Source organism: Periophthalmus magnuspinnatus, chromosome 24 (assembly GCF_009829125.3).
Source record: "Periophthalmus magnuspinnatus isolate fPerMag1 chromosome 24, fPerMag1.2.pri, whole genome shotgun sequence".
Taxonomy (NCBI): domain Eukaryota; kingdom Metazoa; phylum Chordata; class Actinopteri; order Gobiiformes; family Gobiidae; genus Periophthalmus; species Periophthalmus magnuspinnatus.
This window is the reverse complement of record NC_047149.1, coordinates 1683263-1703133: the sequence shown is the minus strand read 5'-3', so window position 1 is coordinate 1703133 and position 19871 is coordinate 1683263. Positions and strand designations below refer to the sequence as shown.

The 19871-nt window shown below is 45.6% G+C and overlaps 1 protein-coding gene across 1 annotated transcript in view; it reads left to right on the top strand.

The window, feature by feature from the left end:
• galnt14 (UDP-N-acetyl-alpha-D-galactosamine:polypeptide N-acetylgalactosaminyltransferase 14 (GalNAc-T14)) overlaps positions 1 to 19871 on the top strand; it is a 226087-nt gene that overhangs the window by 193420 nt on the left and 12796 nt on the right. The gene's annotated exons all lie outside the window — the stretch shown is intronic.

Here is a 19871-nt window from a genome sequence, read left to right as displayed (position 1 = left end):
ACCTAACCAAGTCTACATCAGGACTAAACCAGGACTATAACAAGACCTAATCAAGTCTGCATCAGGACTAAACCAGGACTATAACAAGACCTAACCAAGTCTACATCAGGACTAAACCAGGACTATAACAAGACCTAATCAAGTCTGCATCAGGACTAAACCAGGACTATAACAAGACCTAACCAAGTCTACATCAGAACTAAAGCAGGACTATAACAAGACCTAACCAAGTCTACATCAGGCCTAAACCAGGACTTTAACAAGACCTAACCAAGTCTACATCAAGACTAAACCAGGACCAGAATGGGACCTAACCAAGTCTACATCAGGAATAAACCAGGACTATAACAGGACCTAACCAAGTCTACATCGGGACTAAACCAGGACCAGAACAAGACCTAATCAAGTCTCCATCAGAACTAAACCAGGACTAGAACAGGACCTAACCATGTCTACATCGGGACTAAACCAGGACTATAACGGGACCTAACCAAGTCTACATCAGGACTAAGCCAGGACTAGAACAAGACCTAAGCAAAGTCTACATCAGAACTAAACCAGGACTAGAACAAGACCTAACCATGTCTACATCGGGACTAAACCAGGACACCACGACTAAACCAGGACCAGAACAACACCTAACAAAGTCTTCATCAGGACTAAACCAGGACCAGAACAAGAACTAACCAAGTCTACATCAGGACTAAACCAGGACTAGAACAGGGCCTAACCATGTCTACATCAGGACTAAACCAGGACTATAACAGGACCTAACCAAGTCTACATCAGGACTAAACCAGGACTAGAACGGGACTTCACCAAGTCTACATCAGGACTAAACCAATTCAATTCAATTCATTTTATTTTTGTAACGCCCAAAATCACAACAACAGTTGTCTCGAAGGGCGTTCATGTTTTGGTGGACGGGGGAAACCGGAGTACCTGGAGGAAACCCATCCAGACACGGGGAGAAACATGCAAAACTCCACACAGAAAGGCATGGGCGACCTGGGGATTGAACCAAACCTTCTTGCTGTGAGGCATGAGTGTTGCCACTCAGCCACCGTGCTGCCTACACACAAAAACAAAACAACAGGAAAAATCAGACAAAACAAGAAAAATTGGCCAGGCGAGGAGGAGGGAGGGGGCGGAGGAGGGCCAGGCGAGGAGGAGGAAGACCAGATGAGGAGGATGAGAGCGAGGCGAGGAGGAGAGGGTCCAGCTGTCATCGGGGCGGACCAGGACCAGAACAAGACCTAACCAAGTCTACATAAACCTGGACAAGAACAGGACCTAACCATGTCTACATAAGGACTAAACCAGGACTAAAACAGGATCCAACCAAGTCTACATCAGGACTAAACCAGGACTATAACGGGACCTAACCAAGTCTACATCAGAACTAAACCAGGACTATAACAAGACCTAACCAAGTCTACATCAGGACTAAACCAGGACTTTAACAAGACCTAACCAAGTCTACATCAGGACTAAACCAGGACCAGAACGGGACCTAACCAAGTCTACATCAGGAATAAACCAGGACTATAACAGGACCTAACCAAGTCTACATCGGGACTAAACCAGGACCAGAACAAGACCTAATCAAGTCTCCATCAGAACTAAACCAGGACTAGAACAGGAACTAACCATGTCTACATTGGGACTAAACCAGGACTATAACGGGACCTAACTAAGTCTACATCAGGACTAAGCCAGGACTAGAACAAGACCTAACCAAGTCTACATCAGGACTAAACCAGGACTAGAGCAAGACCTAACCATGTCTACATCAGCACTAAACCAGGATTATAAAAATACCTAACCAAGTCTACATCGGGACTAAACCAGAACTATAACAAGACCTAACCAAGTCTACATCAGGACTAAACCAGGACCAGAACGGGACCTAACCAAGTCTACATCAGGAATAAACCAGGACTATAACAGGACCTAACCAAGTCTACATCGGGACTAAACCAGGACCAGAACAAGACCTAATCAAGTCTCCATCAGAACTAAACCAGGACTAGAACAAGACCTAACCAAGTCTAAATCAGGACTAAACCAGGACTAGAACAGGACCTAACCATGTCTACATCAGGACTAAACCAGGACTAGAACAAGACCTAACCAAGTCTACATCAGGACTAAACCAGGACTAGAGCAAGACCTAACCATGTCTACATCAGCACTAAACCAAGATTATAAAAAGACCTAACCAAGTCTACATCGGGACTAAACCAGAACTATAACAAGACCTAACCAAGTCTTCATCAGGACTAAACCAGGACCAGAACAAGAACTAACCAAGTCTACATCAGGACTAAACCAGGACTAGAACAGGACCTAACCAAGTCTACATCAGGACTAAACCAGGACTAGAACAGGATCTAACCATATCTACATCAGGACTAAACCAGGACTAGAACAGGATCTAACCATATCTACATCAGGACTAAACCAGGACTAGAATAGGATCTAACCAAGTCTTCATCAGGACTAAACCAGGACTAGAACGGGACTTCACCAAGTCTACATCAGGACTAAACCAATTCAATTCAATTCATTTTATTTTTGTAACGCCCAAAATCACAACAACAGTTGTCTCAAAGGGCGTTCATGTTTTGGTGGACGGGGGAAACCGGAGTACCTGGAGGAAACCCATCCAGACACGGGGAGAAACATGCCAAACTCCACACAGAAAGGCCTGGGCGACCCGGGGATCGAACCAAACCTTCTTGCTGTGAGGCATGAGTGTTGCCACTCAGCCACCGTGCTGCCTACACACAAAAACAAAACAACAGGAAAAATCAGACAAAACAAGAAAAATTGGGCAGGCGAGGAGGAGGGAGGGGGTGGAGGAGGGCCAGGCGAGGAGGAGGAAGACCAGATGAGGAGGATGAGAGCGAGGCGAGGAGGAGAGGGTCCAGCTGTCATCGGGGCGGACCAGGACCAGAACAAGACCTAACCAAGTCTACATAAACCTGGACAAGAACAGGACCTAACCATGTCTACATAAGGACTAAACCAGGACTAAAACAGGATCCAACCAAGTCTACATCAGGACTAAACCAGGACTATAACGGGACCTAACCATGTCTACATCAGGACTAAACCGGGACTAGAAAAAGACCTAACCATGTCTACATCAGGACTAAACCAGGACTATATCAGGACCTAACCATGTCTACATCAGGACTAAACCAGCACTAGAACAGGATCTAACCAATTCTACATCAGGAATAAACCATAACTAGAACAGGATCTAACCAAGTCTTCATCAGGACTAAACCAGGACTTGAACAAGACCTAACTATGTCTACATCAGGACTAAACCAGGAAAAGAACAGGATCTATCCAAGTCTACATCAGGACTAAACCAGGACTAGAACAGGATCTAACCAAGTCTACATCAGGACTAAACCAGGACTAGAACAGGATCTAACCAAGTCTTCATCAGGACTAAACCAGGACTAGAACAAGACCTAACTATGTCTACATCAGGACTAAACCAGGACTAGAACAGGATCTATCCAAGTCTACATCAGGACTAAACCAGGACTAGAACAGGATCTAACCAAGTCTACATCAGGACTAAACCAGGACTAGAACAGGATCTAACCAAGTCTACATCAGGACTACACTAATTCAATTCAATTCATTTTATTTTTGTAACTCCCAAAATCACAACAGTTGTCTCGAAGGGCGTTCAGGTTTTGGTTGACAGGGGAAAGCGGAGTACCTGGAGGAAACCCATCCAGACACGGGGAGAAACATTCAAAACAAGAAAAATTGGCCAGGCGAGGAGGAGGGAGGGGGCGGAAGAGGGCCAGGCGAGGAGGAGGAAGACCAGATGAGGAGGATGAGAGCGAGGCGAGGAGGAGAGGGAGGCGGGTGGAGGAGGGCCAGGCGGGGAGGAGGAGAGGGTCCAGCTGTCATCGGGGCGGACCAGGACCAGAACAAGACCTAACCAAGTCTACATCAGGACTAGGCCAGGACTAGAACAAGACCTAACCAAGTCTACATTGGGACTAAACCAGGACCAGAACAAGACCTAATCATGTCTACATCAGGACTAAACCAGGACTATAACAGGACCTAACCATGTCTACATCAGGACTAAACCATCACTATAACAGGATCTAACCAATTCTACATCAGGAATAAACCAGGACCAGAACAGGATCTAACCAAGTCTTCATCAGGACTAAACCAGGACTAGAACAAGACCTAACTATGTCTACATCAGGACTAAACCAGGACTGGAACAGGATCTATCCAAGTCTACATCAGGACTAAACCAGGACTAGAACAGGATCTAACCAAGTCTACATCAGGACTAGAACAGGATTTAACCAAGTCTACATCAGGACTAAACCAGGACTAGAACAGGATCTAACCAAGTCTATATCAGGACTAAACCAGGACCAGAACAGGACCTAACCTAGTCTACATCGAGACTAAACCAGGACTATAACGGGATCTAACCAAGTCTACATCAGGACTAAACCAGGACCAGAACGGGACCTAACCAAGTCTACATCAGGACTAAACCAGGACTATAACGGGACCTAACCAAGTCTACATCAGGACTAAGCCAGGACTAGAACAAGACCTAACCAAGTCTACATCAGGACTAAACCAGGACTAGAACAAGACCTAACCATGTCTACATCAGGACTAAACCAGGACTAGAACAAGACCTAACCAAGTCTACATCAGAACTAAAGCAGGACTATAACAAGACCTAACCAAGTCTACATCAGGCCTAAACCAGGTCTTTAACAAGACCTAACCAAGTCTACATCAAGACTAAACCAGGACCAGAATGGGACCTAACCAAGTCTACATCAGGAATAAACCAGGACTATAACAGGACCTAACCAAGTCTACATCGGGACTAAACCAGGACCAGAACAAGACCTAATCAAGTCTCCATCAGAACTAAACCAGGACTAGAACAGGACCTAACCATGTCTACATCGGGACTAAACCAGGACTATAACGGGACCTAACCAAGTCTACATCAGGACTAAGCCAGGACTAGAACAAGACCTAAGCAAAGTCTACATCAGAACTAAACCAGGACTAGAACAAGACCTAACCATGTCTACATCGGGACTAAACCAGGACACCACGACTAAACCAGGACCAGAACAACACCTAACAAAGTCTTCATCAGGACTAAACCAGGACCAGAACAAGAACTAACCAAGTCTACATCAGGACTAAACCAGGACTAGAACAGGGCCTAACCATGTCTACATCAGGACTAAACCAGGACTATAACAGGACCTAACCAAGTCTACATCAGGACTAAACCAGGACTAGAACGGGACTTCACCAAGTCTACATCAGGACTAAACCAATTCAATTCAATTCATTTTATTTTTGTAACGCCCAAAATCACAACAACAGTTGTCTCGAAGGGCGTTCATGTTTTGGTGGACGGGGGAAACCGGAGTACCTGGAGGAAACCCATCCAGACACGGGGAGAAACATGCAAAACTCCACACAGAAAGGCATGGGCGACCTGGGGATTGAACCAAACCTTCTTGCTGTGAGGCATGAGTGTTGCCACTCAGCCACCGTGCTGCCTACACACAAAAACAAAACAACAGGAAAAATCAGACAAAACAAGAAAAATTGGCCAGGCGAGGAGGAGGGAGGGGGCGGAGGAGGGCCAGGCGAGGAGGAGGAAGACCAGATGAGGAGGATGAGAGCGAGGCGAGGAGGAGAGGGTCCAGCTGTCATCGGGGCGGACCAGGACCAGAACAAGACCTAACCAAGTCTACATAAACCTGGACAAGAACAGGACCTAACCATGTCTACATAAGGACTAAACCAGGACTAAAACAGGATCCAACCAAGTCTACATCAGGACTAAACCAGGACTATAACGGGACCTAACCAAGTCTACATCAGAACTAAACCAGGACTATAACAAGACCTAACCAAGTCTACATCAGGACTAAACCAGGACTTTAACAAGACCTAACCAAGTCTACATCAGGACTAAACCAGGACCAGAACGGGACCTAACCAAGTCTACATCAGGAATAAACCAGGACTATAACAGGACCTAACCAAGTCTACATCGGGACTAAACCAGGACCAGAACAAGACCTAATCAAGTCTCCATCAGAACTAAACCAGGACTAGAACAGGAACTAACCATGTCTACATTGGGACTAAACCAGGACTATAACGGGACCTAACTAAGTCTACATCAGGACTAAGCCAGGACTAGAACAAGACCTAACCAAGTCTACATCAGGACTAAACCAGGACTAGAGCAAGACCTAACCATGTCTACATCAGCACTAAACCAGGATTATAAAAATACCTAACCAAGTCTACATCGGGACTAAACCAGAACTATAACAAGACCTAACCAAGTCTACATCAGGACTAAACCAGGACCAGAACGGGACCTAACCAAGTCTACATCAGGAATAAACCAGGACTATAACAGGACCTAACCAAGTCTACATCGGGACTAAACCAGGACCAGAACAAGACCTAATCAAGTCTCCATCAGAACTAAACCAGGACTAGAACAAGACCTAACCAAGTCTAAATCAGGACTAAACCAGGACTAGAACAGGACCTAACCATGTCTACATCAGGACTAAACCAGGACTAGAACAAGACCTAACCAAGTCTACATCAGGACTAAACCAGGACTAGAGCAAGACCTAACCATGTCTACATCAGCACTAAACCAAGATTATAAAAAGACCTAACCAAGTCTACATCGGGACTAAACCAGAACTATAACAAGACCTAACCAAGTCTTCATCAGGACTAAACCAGGACCAGAACAAGAACTAACCAAGTCTACATCAGGACTAAACCAGGACTAGAACAGGACCTAACCAAGTCTACATCAGGACTAAACCAGGACTAGAACAGGATCTAACCATATCTACATCAGGACTAAACCAGGACTAGAACAGGATCTAACCATATCTACATCAGGACTAAACCAGGACTAGAATAGGATCTAACCAAGTCTTCATCAGGACTAAACCAGGACTAGAACGGGACTTCACCAAGTCTACATCAGGACTAAACCAATTCAATTCAATTCATTTTATTTTTGTAACGCCCAAAATCACAACAACAGTTGTCTCAAAGGGCGTTCATGTTTTGGTGGACGGGGGAAACCGGAGTACCTGGAGGAAACCCATCCAGACACGGGGAGAAACATGCCAAACTCCACACAGAAAGGCCTGGGCGACCCGGGGATCGAACCAAACCTTCTTGCTGTGAGGCATGAGTGTTGCCACTCAGCCACCGTGCTGCCTACACACAAAAACAAAACAACAGGAAAAATCAGACAAAACAAGAAAAATTGGGCAGGCGAGGAGGAGGGAGGGGGTGGAGGAGGGCCAGGCGAGGAGGAGGAAGACCAGATGAGGAGGATGAGAGCGAGGCGAGGAGGAGAGGGTCCAGCTGTCATCGGGGCGGACCAGGACCAGAACAAGACCTAACCAAGTCTACATAAACCTGGACAAGAACAGGACCTAACCATGTCTACATAAGGACTAAACCAGGACTAAAACAGGATCCAACCAAGTCTACATCAGGACTAAACCAGGACTATAACGGGACCTAACCATGTCTACATCAGGACTAAACCGGGACTAGAAAAAGACCTAACCATGTCTACATCAGGACTAAACCAGGACTATATCAGGACCTAACCATGTCTACATCAGGACTAAACCAGCACTAGAACAGGATCTAACCAATTCTACATCAGGAATAAACCATAACTAGAACAGGATCTAACCAAGTCTTCATCAGGACTAAACCAGGACTTGAACAAGACCTAACTATGTCTACATCAGGACTAAACCAGGAAAAGAACAGGATCTATCCAAGTCTACATCAGGACTAAACCAGGACTAGAACAGGATCTAACCAAGTCTACATCAGGACTAAACCAGGACTAGAACAGGATCTAACCAAGTCTTCATCAGGACTAAACCAGGACTAGAACAAGACCTAACTATGTCTACATCAGGACTAAACCAGGACTAGAACAGGATCTATCCAAGTCTACATCAGGACTAAACCAGGACTAGAACAGGATCTAACCAAGTCTACATCAGGACTAAACCAGGACTAGAACAGGATCTAACCAAGTCTACATCAGGACTACACTAATTCAATTCAATTCATTTTATTTTTGTAACTCCCAAAATCACAACAGTTGTCTCGAAGGGCGTTCAGGTTTTGGTTGACAGGGGAAAGCGGAGTACCTGGAGGAAACCCATCCAGACACGGGGAGAAACATTCAAAACAAGAAAAATTGGCCAGGCGAGGAGGAGGGAGGGGGCGGAAGAGGGCCAGGCGAGGAGGAGGAAGACCAGATGAGGAGGATGAGAGCGAGGCGAGGAGGAGAGGGAGGCGGGTGGAGGAGGGCCAGGCGGGGAGGAGGAGAGGGTCCAGCTGTCATCGGGGCGGACCAGGACCAGAACAAGACCTAACCAAGTCTACATCAGGACTAGGCCAGGACTAGAACAAGACCTAACCAAGTCTACATTGGGACTAAACCAGGACCAGAACAAGACCTAATCATGTCTACATCAGGACTAAACCAGGACTATAACAGGACCTAACCATGTCTACATCAGGACTAAACCATCACTATAACAGGATCTAACCAATTCTACATCAGGAATAAACCAGGACCAGAACAGGATCTAACCAAGTCTTCATCAGGACTAAACCAGGACTAGAACAAGACCTAACTATGTCTACATCAGGACTAAACCAGGACTGGAACAGGATCTATCCAAGTCTACATCAGGACTAAACCAGGACTAGAACAGGATCTAACCAAGTCTACATCAGGACTAGAACAGGATTTAACCAAGTCTACATCAGGACTAAACCAGGACTAGAACAGGATCTAACCAAGTCTATATCAGGACTAAACCAGGACCAGAACAGGACCTAACCTAGTCTACATCGAGACTAAACCAGGACTATAACGGGATCTAACCAAGTCTACATCAGGACTAAACCAGGACCAGAACGGGACCTAACCAAGTCTACATCAGGACTAAACCAGGACTATAACGGGACCTAACCAAGTCTACATCAGGACTAAGCCAGGACTAGAACAAGACCTAACCAAGTCTACATCAGGACTAAACCAGGACTAGAACAAGACCTAACCATGTCTACATCAGGACTAAACCAGGACTAGAACAAGACCTAACCAAGTCTACATCAGGACTAAACCAGGACTAGAACAAGACCTAACCATGTCTACATCAGGACTAAACCAGGACTAGAACAAGACCTAACCAAGTCTACATCAGGACTAAACCAGGACTAGAACAAGACCTAACCATGTCTACATCAGCAGTTAACCAGGATTATAAAAAAGACCTAACCAAGTCTACATTGGAACTAAACCAGAACTATGACAAGACCTAACCAAGTTAGGTCTTGTCATAGTCCACTTTTTAAAATTATTCATGGTATTGCTAGTCCTCCTCTAAGAAGGTTTGTCTCACTGAGCTCAGAAAAAACAACTCAAGTCACTAGGGCGACCTCTAGAGGAGAGTGCAGTGTTCCAAAACGTAGGACTTTTGCTAAATCTGCTTTCTCGATTGTTGCTGTGAGTCAGTGGAATAGTTTGCCAAATGAGATTATAGCATGTACAAGTTTTCAACGGTTTGCACAGGTGACAAAGGAATGGCTAATATCAAAGCAATTTTGCACTCATTAGTGAATGTGTATGAAAGAAAGAGTATATGCATATTTGAAACTCAGTGTTTGTGTGTGTGAATAATTTGGTATGGAAGTGTGTGTGTGAGCTGAATGTTTTTAGAAATGTCGTACTTGAATGTGAGATGCGTTGTATTTGATATATGTATCATAGATTTACAGGTTTCTCATCCATCTACACCAAACGTATTTTTACTAAACATCAGCCTGTCCAGGGACTACAGGTGGAAATTAGTATTTATGCTATAACCTGGCACCAGACATCTTTCCTGTTTTTTAAGGTCAATGTAATGTTGCGCACTGTGCCTGTTTCAAATAAAAGCATACCATACCATACCAAGTCTACATCAGGACTAAATCAGGGCCAGAACAAGGCCTAACCAAGTCTACATAAGGACTAAACCAGGACCAGAACAAGACCTAACCAAGTCTTCATCAGGACTAAACCAGGACCAGAACAAGACCTATCCAAGTTTGCTTCAGGACTAAAACAGGACTAGAACAGGACCTAACCAAGTCTACATCAGGAATAAACCAGGACTAGAACAGGATCTAACCAAGTCTACATCAGGACTAAACCAGGACTATAACAAATACCAAACCAAATCATGTGTGAACACGTCCTTAGATTTATTTAAATACTAAAATCCTTCTTTTGCACTGTGAAAATCAAGCACTCCATCTTAAAATTATTTGCCTGACTAAGATTTCTCTGTATATTTTCTACACATATCAGTCTGGCCTCTGCACCCTCTGTCACATCGTGAGCCATCACCAAACAACCAACCACCAAACAAACCAACCAAATCATATTTGTTTATTTTAGTGACTTGTGAAACAAAGGAGCTCATTGGTCATTCATCATTTACAAACAAAATCACATTTCTCTCATCTCAAGATAATAGTTTAGTTTTTCGCTCATTGATTCTGCAGTAGTAGTAGTAGTAGTAGTGGCAGCAGTAGTACTATTGGTAGTAGTAGTAGTAGTAGTAGTAGTAGTAGTAGTAGTAGTAGTAGTAGTAGTCACAATAGTTGTAGTGGTGGCAGCAGCAGCAGCAGCAGCAGCAGTAGATAGATAGATAGATAGATAGATAGATAGATAGAGAGAGAGAGAGAGAGAGAGAGAGAGAGATAGATAGATAGATAGATAGATAGATAGATAGATAGATACATACATACATACATACATACATACATACATACATACATACATACATACATACATACATACATACATACATACATACATACATACATACATACATACATACATACATACATACATACATACATACATACATACTTTATTTATCCCCAGGCAAGGAAATTCACCTGTCCAGCAGCAAAACAGAGACACAACACAAATTGCACACAAATTGCACACAAATTGCACACAGTTATAAAATCACAAAGAATACAAAGATAACAATACAAAGATAAGATAGTAGTAGTAGTAGTAGTAGTAGTAGTAGTAGCAGTAGTAGTAGTAGCAGCAATAGTTGTAGTGGCAGCAGTAGTAAGGCAAGGCAAGTTTATTTGTACAGCACAATATGTACACAAAGTATTTCAAAGTGTTTTACAGAATAAGAAAGACATTAAAAACACAACAAATCAAAACATAAATAATCACAAATAATCATCATAAAATTAATATTAAAGGAGAAAAGTGCAGAATAAAAACCTTTCAGCTGCACAGTAAACAGAAACAGTTTTAGCCTGGATTTAAACATTGTCAAAGTAGAGGCCTGTCTCACATCTTCAGGAAGAGTGTTCCAGGTTTTAGAGCACAAAACTGAAACACTGATTCCCCATGTTTAGTCCTGCTTTAGTCCTAGATTACTCCTGGTTTAATCCTGGTCCCTGAAGTCCTCAGATTAGTCCTGGTTTAATCCTGGTCCCTGAAGTCCTCAGAGAAGAGAGGTTCATATTTAACATGTCAGAGATGTACTTTGGTTCTAGGCCATGGAGAGACTTATTCACAAGCAGCGCTGCTTTAAAGTCTATTCTCTGAGCCACAGGAGCCAGTGCAGAGACCTGAGCACAGGACATATGTGTGAAGGTCCTGGTTCTAGTCAGGACCTGAGCAGCAGTGTTCTGGATGTACTGCAGCTGTCTTAAGGCTCATTTGGAGAGGCCAGTGAGCAGGCCGTTACAGTAGTCGAACCTACTGGAGACTACTGAAGTCTGGCTTTGACAGTAAACCTTTGATTTTTCCAGTGTTTTAGATGGTAAAAAGTTGCAGATGTTATTGATTTGATGTGGCTGTTAAACTTCAGGTCTGAATCCATTATTACCTATAGAGTTCTAGCCTGATTTGAAGGTTTTAGAGAGAGACTAGAGGCCACTGCTGATACTTTCTCTCTGTTCCTGTTGGCCAAAGATGATGATTTCAGTCTTGTCTGAGTTTAGCTGGAGAAAGTTGTTTTGCATCCACACACTGACCTGTTGGATGCAGTGGCAGAGTGAATCCACTGGTCCATATTCACCTGCTGCCAGTGAGACATAGATCTGAGTGTCATCTGCATAGTTGTGGTGGGACACATTATTGCTGCGTATTAACTGTCCTAACAGCAGCATGTAGAGATTGAACAACAGGGGTCCCAGGAGGTCAGGAACATTTTATCTGGGACACATTTTCCAATTCAACAAAGTACTCCGTGTCTTCTAGATAGGATTTGAACCAGTCCATGAGACTGAGTACCAGAGATGCCCTCCCAGTCCTCCAGTCTCTGTAAGAGGATCCCATGATCCACAGTGTCAAAGACAGCACTCAGATCTAACAGGATCAATACTGAGACTTTGCCTGCATCAATGTTCAGGCGGATGTTATTTGTCACCTCGATAAGAGCAGTCTCAGTGCTGTGGTGGGGTCCAAAACCTGACGGAAAGGAGTTGTTCATATGGAGAAAGTGTTTAAGCTGTTGGTAAATAACTTTTTCAAGAACTTTGCTTAAAAACGGCAGATTTGAGATGGGTCAGTAATTGTTTAGTATTGTTCAGTTCAGGAGTCCTTGCCTCCAGTGGAGGAGTTCAAGTGTCTTGGGGTCTTGTTCACGAGTGAGAGAAGGATGGAGTGTGAGATTGACAGATGGATTGGTGCATTTTCGCAGTGATCTACATTCCTACCCTTATCTATGGTCATGAGCTCTGGATAATAACCGAAAGGACAAGATCATGGATACAAGCAGCCGAAATGAGTTTCCTCTGTAGGGTGGCCAGGCGCACCCTTAGGAATAGGGTGAGGAGCTTGGTCACATGGGTGCTCCTCCACGTTGAGAGGAGGCCAGCTGAGGTGGCTCGGACATCTGTCCAGGATGCCCCCTGGACGCCTCCCTAGGGAGGTGTTCCGGGCATGTCCCACCGGGAGGAGGCCCTGGAGAAGACCCAGGACATGCTCAGCTGGCCTGGAAACGCCTTGGGGTCCCACTGGAAGAGTGGGGAGGACGTGTCTGAGCTGAGGGAAGTCTAGGAGTCCCTGCTTAGACTGGTGCCCCCGCGACCCGGCCGTAGATAAGAGGAAGAAAAGGGATGGATGGATGTCCAATATTGTGGTATCAAGACTACCCTTCTTTAGGAGATAACCTTAGTTTTCAAAACTCTTGGAAAGTTCCAGACTGACATAACATGTTAACTATGCGAGTGGTGATGGTAGTAGTAGCAGTAGTAGCAGTAGTAGTAGTAGTAGTAGTAGTAGTAACTGCTGTATTCTTTCTGTCTTTCACAAACCCCCCTCTCCCTCGCTTTCTCTCTCTCTCTGTCAGCTGTAATCGTTCCCTCTCTCTTGTCTTTCTCTCTGTCATCTGTAATCGCTCGCCTCTCTCTCTTTCTCCCTCTCTCTCTCTCTGTCTCTCTGTCAGCTGTAAATGCTTGTTTCGCTCTCTTTCTCTCTCTGTCAGCTGTAATTGCTCCCTCTCTCTTTCTCTCTCTCTGTCAGCTGTAATCAATCCCTCCCTTTCTCTTTCTCTGTCTCTGTCAGCTGTAATCGCTCCCTCTCTTTCTCTTTTTCTGTCAGTTGTAATCGCTCCCTCTCTCTTTCTCTCACCCTGTCAACTGTAATCGCTCCCTCTCTTTCTCTCTCTTTGTCAGCTGTAATCGCTCCCTCTCTTTCTCTCTCTGTCAGCCGTAATCGCTCCCTCTCTTTCTCTCTCTGTCAGCTATAATCGCTCCTCTCTTTCTCTCTCTGTCAGCTATAATCGCTCCTCTCTTTCTCTCTCTCTGTCAGCTGTAATCGCTCCCTCTCTTTCTCTCTCTCTGTCAGCTGTAATCGCTCCCTCTCTTTCTCTCTGTCAGCTGTAAATGCTCCCTCTCTTTCTCTCTCTCGGTCAGCTGTAATCGCTCCTTCTCTTTCTCTCTCTGTCAGCTGTAATTGCTCCCTCTCTTTCTCTCTCTCTCTGTCAGCTGTAATCGCTCCTTCTCTTTCTCTTTCTGTCAGCTGTAATCGCTCCCTCTCTTTCTCTCTCTCTGTCAGCTGTAATCGCTCCCTCTCTTTCTATCTCTGTCAGCTGTAATCGCTCCCTCTTTTTCTCTCTCTCTGTCAGCTGTAACCGCTCCCTCTCTTTCTCTCTCTGTCAACTGTAATCGCTCCCTCTCTTTCTCTCTCTCTGTCAGCTGTAATCGCTCCCTCCCTTTCTCTCTCTCTCTGTCAGCTGTAATCGCTCCCTCTCTTTCTCCCTCTCTGTCAGCTGTAATCGCTCCCTCTCTCTCTCTGTCAGCTGTAATCGCTCCTTCTCTTTCTCTCTCTGTCAGCTGTAATCGCTCCCTCTCTTTCTCTCTCTCTCTGTCAGCTGTAATCGCTCCTTCTCTTTCTCTTTCTGTCAGCTGTAATCGCTCCCTCCCTTTTTCTCTCTCTCTCTGTCAGCTGTAATCGCTCCCTCTCTTTCTATCTCTGTCAGCTGTAATCGCTCCCTCTTTTTCTCTCTCTCTGTCAGCTGTAACCGCTCCCTCTCTTTCTCTCTCTGTCAACTGTAATCGCTCCCTCTCTTTCTCTCTCTCTGTCAGCTGTAATCGCTCCCTCCCTTTTTCTCTCTCTCTCTGTCAGCTGTAATCGCTTGCCTCATTAGCACAGTGTTTCTGTGACTTTAACATTGAGATTAGACTCAAACAAAAGAGCAATACCCCACTGCTGACACCTCTCTCTCTTTTCTCCATCTCTCTCTCACTCACTCCTCTTCTCTCTCCCTTCTTTCTTTTGTCACTACTCTCTCTCTTTTTTCTCCCTTTCTCTCTATTCCATCACTCTCTATCTCTCCCCTATATCTTCTCTCTCCCCCTCTTTTTTCTTTCTCTCTGTCCTCTCTCTCCTCTCCCCTTTCTCTCTTTCCTCTCTCCTCTGTCTTAATCTCTCTCTTCTTTTTTCTCTCTCTCTTTCAGAAAATCAATACTTGGACCAATTTGTTCTCGTGTAGCGGCGGGAAAAAGCGGCAGGCGAGCAGATAACGATTTCAATGTGTGAGCGTGAAGTGTGCGTCCTAACGAGGAAGGAAAGGAAACGAGGGACCAAGGAAGAATACAAGGGAGGACAGGAAATGAGGGAGAAAGGAAGAATGCAAGGGAGGAAAGGAAATGAGGGAGCATGGAAGGAGATGAGGGAAGAAAAGAAACAAGGGAGCAAGGAGGGAGCAAAGGGAGGAGAGGAAACAAAGGAGCAAGGAAGGAAACGAGAGAGCAAGGAAGGAGACAACAAAGGAGAGGAGATGAGGGTGAAACAGAAGAAAGAGGAGAGGACATGAGGGAGGAGAGGAAATGAGGGAGCAGAGAAGAAAATGAGGGAGGAAAAGAAACAAGGGAGCAAGGAGGAAGATGAGGGAGGATCGGAAACAAGGGCGCAAGGAAGGAGATGAGGGAGGAGAGGAAATGAGGGGACATACAAGGAGATGAGGGAGGAAAAGAAACAAGGGAGCAAAGAAGGAAATGAGGGAAGAAAGGAGACGAAGGGGACAAGTAAGGAGAGGAAATGAAGGAGCAAGGAAGGAAATGAGAGAGCAAGGAAGGAGACAAGGAAGAAGAGATGAGAGTACAAGAAAATGGAAGAAGAAGGAGAGGACATGAGGGAGGACAGGAAATGAGGGTGCAACGAAGGCGATGAGAGAGCAAGTACCGAGACAAGGAATGAGAGAAGATGAGGGAGCAAGGAAGGGAATGAGGGAGGAGAGTAGACAAGGGAGCAAGGAAAGAAAATGAGGCAGCATGGAAGAAAATGATAGAAAGGAGATGAGGGAGCAAGGAAGGAGATGAGGATTGAGAGGAAACGAGGGAGCAAGGATGAAGATGAGGGAGGAAAGAGAGGAAAACAAGGGATCACGGAAGGAAATGAAGAGGGAAAAGAAACAAGGGAGTAAGAAGGAGAGGAGACAAGGGAGCAAGGAAAGGAGACAAAGATGGAAAGTAAATGAGGAAGCAAGGAGACAAGAGAGCAAGGGAAGTGATCTTGGAGGAAAGGAATAGAAAAGAAGGAGGACACGAGAGGAGAAACGAGGGAAGAGAACAAGGATGAGAGAAGGGAGGCAAGGGACAAAAATGAGGAGACAAGGAGGAGAGGAAACAAAGGAGCAAGGAGGCAAGGAACGAATACGAGGAGGAGAGGAGACGAGTGGGCGAGCGAAGGAGACAGAAGCTAATGAGCAACCTCTGTCAGAATATGAACAGACAGAGTGGGAGAGGAGAGGGAAAGCAAAATAAAGAGGGAAAAGAGGAGGATGATAGCTACAGGACAGAAAGAGAGAGAGGGAGAGAAACGAGGAGAGAGAAATAAGGAAAGGGAGGGGAGAGAGAGGGAAGGGATGACGAGTAAGAGAGAGAGATAGGGGCGGGGAGGTCTGGAGAGAAAAGGAACAAAAGAAAGAGAGGCAGGGAGGGTGTGGAAAGAGGGATAGAAAGAAAAGAGGGAGAGAGCAAAATGAGAAGAGAGATGGTGGAAAGAGAAGAGATGGAGGAAGGACAGAGAAAGAGGATAGAGAGAATCAGAATGGAGGGAAGGGAGGGAGGAGAGAGACAGAGGTGCATTGTGGGAGTGTGAGCGTGGGAGAGGAGCAGACAGGAGTCAGCTCTAATACAGAAGTGTCAGACTCTGAAAGAACAGAACAACAACAACATGGTTTAGACCTGGTTTAGTCTTGGCATAGTCCTGGTTTAGACCTGGTTTAGTTTTGGCATAGTCCTGGTTTAGACCTGGTTTAGTCCTGGTTTAGTCCCTCTTTAGTCCCGCTTTAGACCGTCTTTAGTCCTGCTTTAGTCCTGCTTTAGTCCAGCTTTAGTCCCTCTTTAGTCCTGCTTTAGTCCCTCTTTAGTCCTGCTTTAGTTCCTCTTTAGTCCTGCTTTAGTCCGTCTTTACTCCTGCTTTAATCCAGCTTTAGTCCCTCTTTAGTCCCTCTGTAGTCTGTCTTTAGTCCTGCTTTAGTCCTTATTCAGTACTGCTTTAGTCCGTCTTTAGTCCCTCTTTAGTCCGTCTTTAGTCCTGCTTTAGTCCCTCTTTTGTCCTGCTTTAGTCCCTCTTTAGTCCTGCTTTAGTTCCTCTTTAGTCCCTCTTTAGTCCTGCTTTGGTCCCTCTTTAGTCCTGCTTTAGTCCGCCTTTAGTCCTGCTTTAGTCCCTCTTTAGTCCTGCTTTAGTCCGTCTTTAGTCCTGCTTTAGTCCGTCTTTAGTCCTGCTTTAGTCCATCTTTAGTCCTGCTTTAGTCCGTCTTTAGTCCTGCTTTAGTTCCTCTTTAGTCTGTCTTTAGTCCTGTTTTGGTCCTGCTTTAGTCCTGCTTTAGTCTCTCTTTAGTCCCTCTTTAGTCCTGCTTTAGTCCCTCTTTAGTCCTGCTTTAGTTCCTCTTTAGTTCCTCTTTAGTCCGTCTTTAGTCCTGCTTTGGTCCTGCTTTAGTCTCTCTTTAGTCCCTCTTTAGTCCTGCTTTAGTCCCTCTTTAGTCCTGCTTTAGTTCTTCTTTAGTTTCTCTTTAGTCTGTCTTTAGTCCTGCTTTGGTCCTGCTTTAGTCCGGCTTTAGTTTCTCTTTAGTCCCTCTTTAGTCCTGCTTTAGTTCCTCTTTAGTCCCTCTTTAGACCTGCTTTGGTCCAGCATTAGTCCCTCTTTAGTCCTGCTTTAGTTCCTCTTTCGTCCCTCTTTAGACCTGCTTTGGTCCTGCTGTAGTTCTTTGTGTCCGTTCTGAAGGTGAGCTCTAATGATTAGATTTGACCTGAGGCGAAACAACAGGAAGGTCAAACAGAGCGCATGCAGGAGAAACACTTCACACACATTGTTCAGTGGATTTACAGGGACCACAACTCATTTGTTCTTTTAATGTAAAATACAAAATAAATGACAAACAAACTTAAGTCCAAAGTAAATAAATAGAACGCTAAAGTTTGGTTCTAGTTCAGCTCCCGGCACATGGTCTGTGGTCTCGACACATGTTCTAGTTCACTTCCACATGGTCTGTGGTCTCGACACATGTTCTAGTTCAGGTCCGGTCACATGGTCTGTGGTCTCGACACATGTTCTAGTTCAGGTCCGGGCACATGGTCTGTGGTCTCGACACATGTTCTAGTTCAGGTCCACATGGTCTGTGGTCTCAACACATGTTCTAGTTCAGGTCCGGTCACATAGTCTGTGGTCTCGACACATGTACTAGTTCAGGTCCGGGCACATGGTCTGTGGTCTCGACACATGTTCTAGTTCAGGTCCACATGGTCTGTGGTCTCGACACATGTTCTAGTTCAGGTCCACATGGTCTGTGGTCTCAACACATGTTCTAGTTCAGGTCCGGTCACATGGTCTGTGGTCTCAACACATGTTCTAGTTCAGATCTGGTCACATGGTCTAAAGCATCTGAGATACAAATGGCACCAGAAAGTCCTGATTTAGTTCTCTGTCTTTAGTCTTTCTTCAGTCCTGGTTTAGTCCTTCTTTAGATATGCTTTAGTCCTGGTTTAGTTCACCCTCTGGTCTGTGTTGTCGTTTGATATTGGATGTTTAGACCTGGTCCAGTGCTTGTTTAGTCCTGGTTTAAACCCTGTTTAGTCCTGTTTCAATATTGGTTCAGTCCTGGTTCAGTTCTGGTTAAGTCCTGGTTCAATCCTGGTTAAATCCTGGTTAAATCCTGGTTCAGTCCCTCTTTAGTCCCGGTTTAATCCCTCTTTAGCCCTGGTCCAGTCCTGGTTTAATCCCTCTTTAGTGCTGGTTCAGTCCTGGTTTAGCCCTGGTTCATCCATCCATCCATCCATCCATTTTCTTCCGCTTATCCGGGGCCGGGTCGCAGGGGCCGCAGTCTAAGCAGGGACTCCCAGACTTCCCTCACCCCGGACACGTCCTCCAGCTCCTCCGGTGGAACCCCAAGGCGTTCCCAGGCCAGCCGAGAGACATAGTCCCTCCAGCGTGTCCTGGGTCTTCCCCGGGGCCTCCTCCCGGTGGGACATGCCCAGAACACCTCCCTAGGGAGGCGTCCAGGAGGCATCCTGAGCAGATGCCTGAGCCACCTCAGCTGGTTCCTCTCAACGTGTAGGAGCAGCGGCTCTACTCCGAGCTCCTCCCGTGTGACCGAGCTCCTCACCCTATTCCTAAGGGTGCGCCCAGCCACTCTGCGGAGGAAGCCCATTTCAGCCGCTTGTATCCGCGATCTTGTCCTTTCGGTCATTACCCAGAGCTCATGACCATAGGTGAGGGTAGGAACGTAGATTGACTGGTAAATCGAGAGCTTCGCCTTCTGGCTCAGCTCCTTCTTTACCACAACGGACCGATACAGCGACCGCATCACTGCAGACGCTGCAGCGATCCGCCTGTCAATCTCCCGCTCCATCCTTCCCTCACTCGTGAACAAGACCCCGAGATACTTGAACTTGGGGAAGAGACTCACCACCCACCCGGAGAGCCCTGGTTCAGTCCTGGTTAAATCCTGGTTTAATCCCTCTTTAGTCCTGGTACAGTGCTGGTTTAATCCCTCTTTAGTCCTGGTTGAGTCCTGGTTTAGTCCTGGTTCAGTCCTGGTTAAATCCTGGTTTAATCCCTCGTTAGTCCCAGTTCAGTCCTGGTTTAGTCCCTCTTTAGTCCTGGTTTAGTCCTGGTTTAGTCCTGGTTCAGTCCTGGTTTAATCCCTCTTTAGTCCTGGTTCAGTCCTGGTTTAATCCCTCTTTAGTGCTGGTTCAGTCCT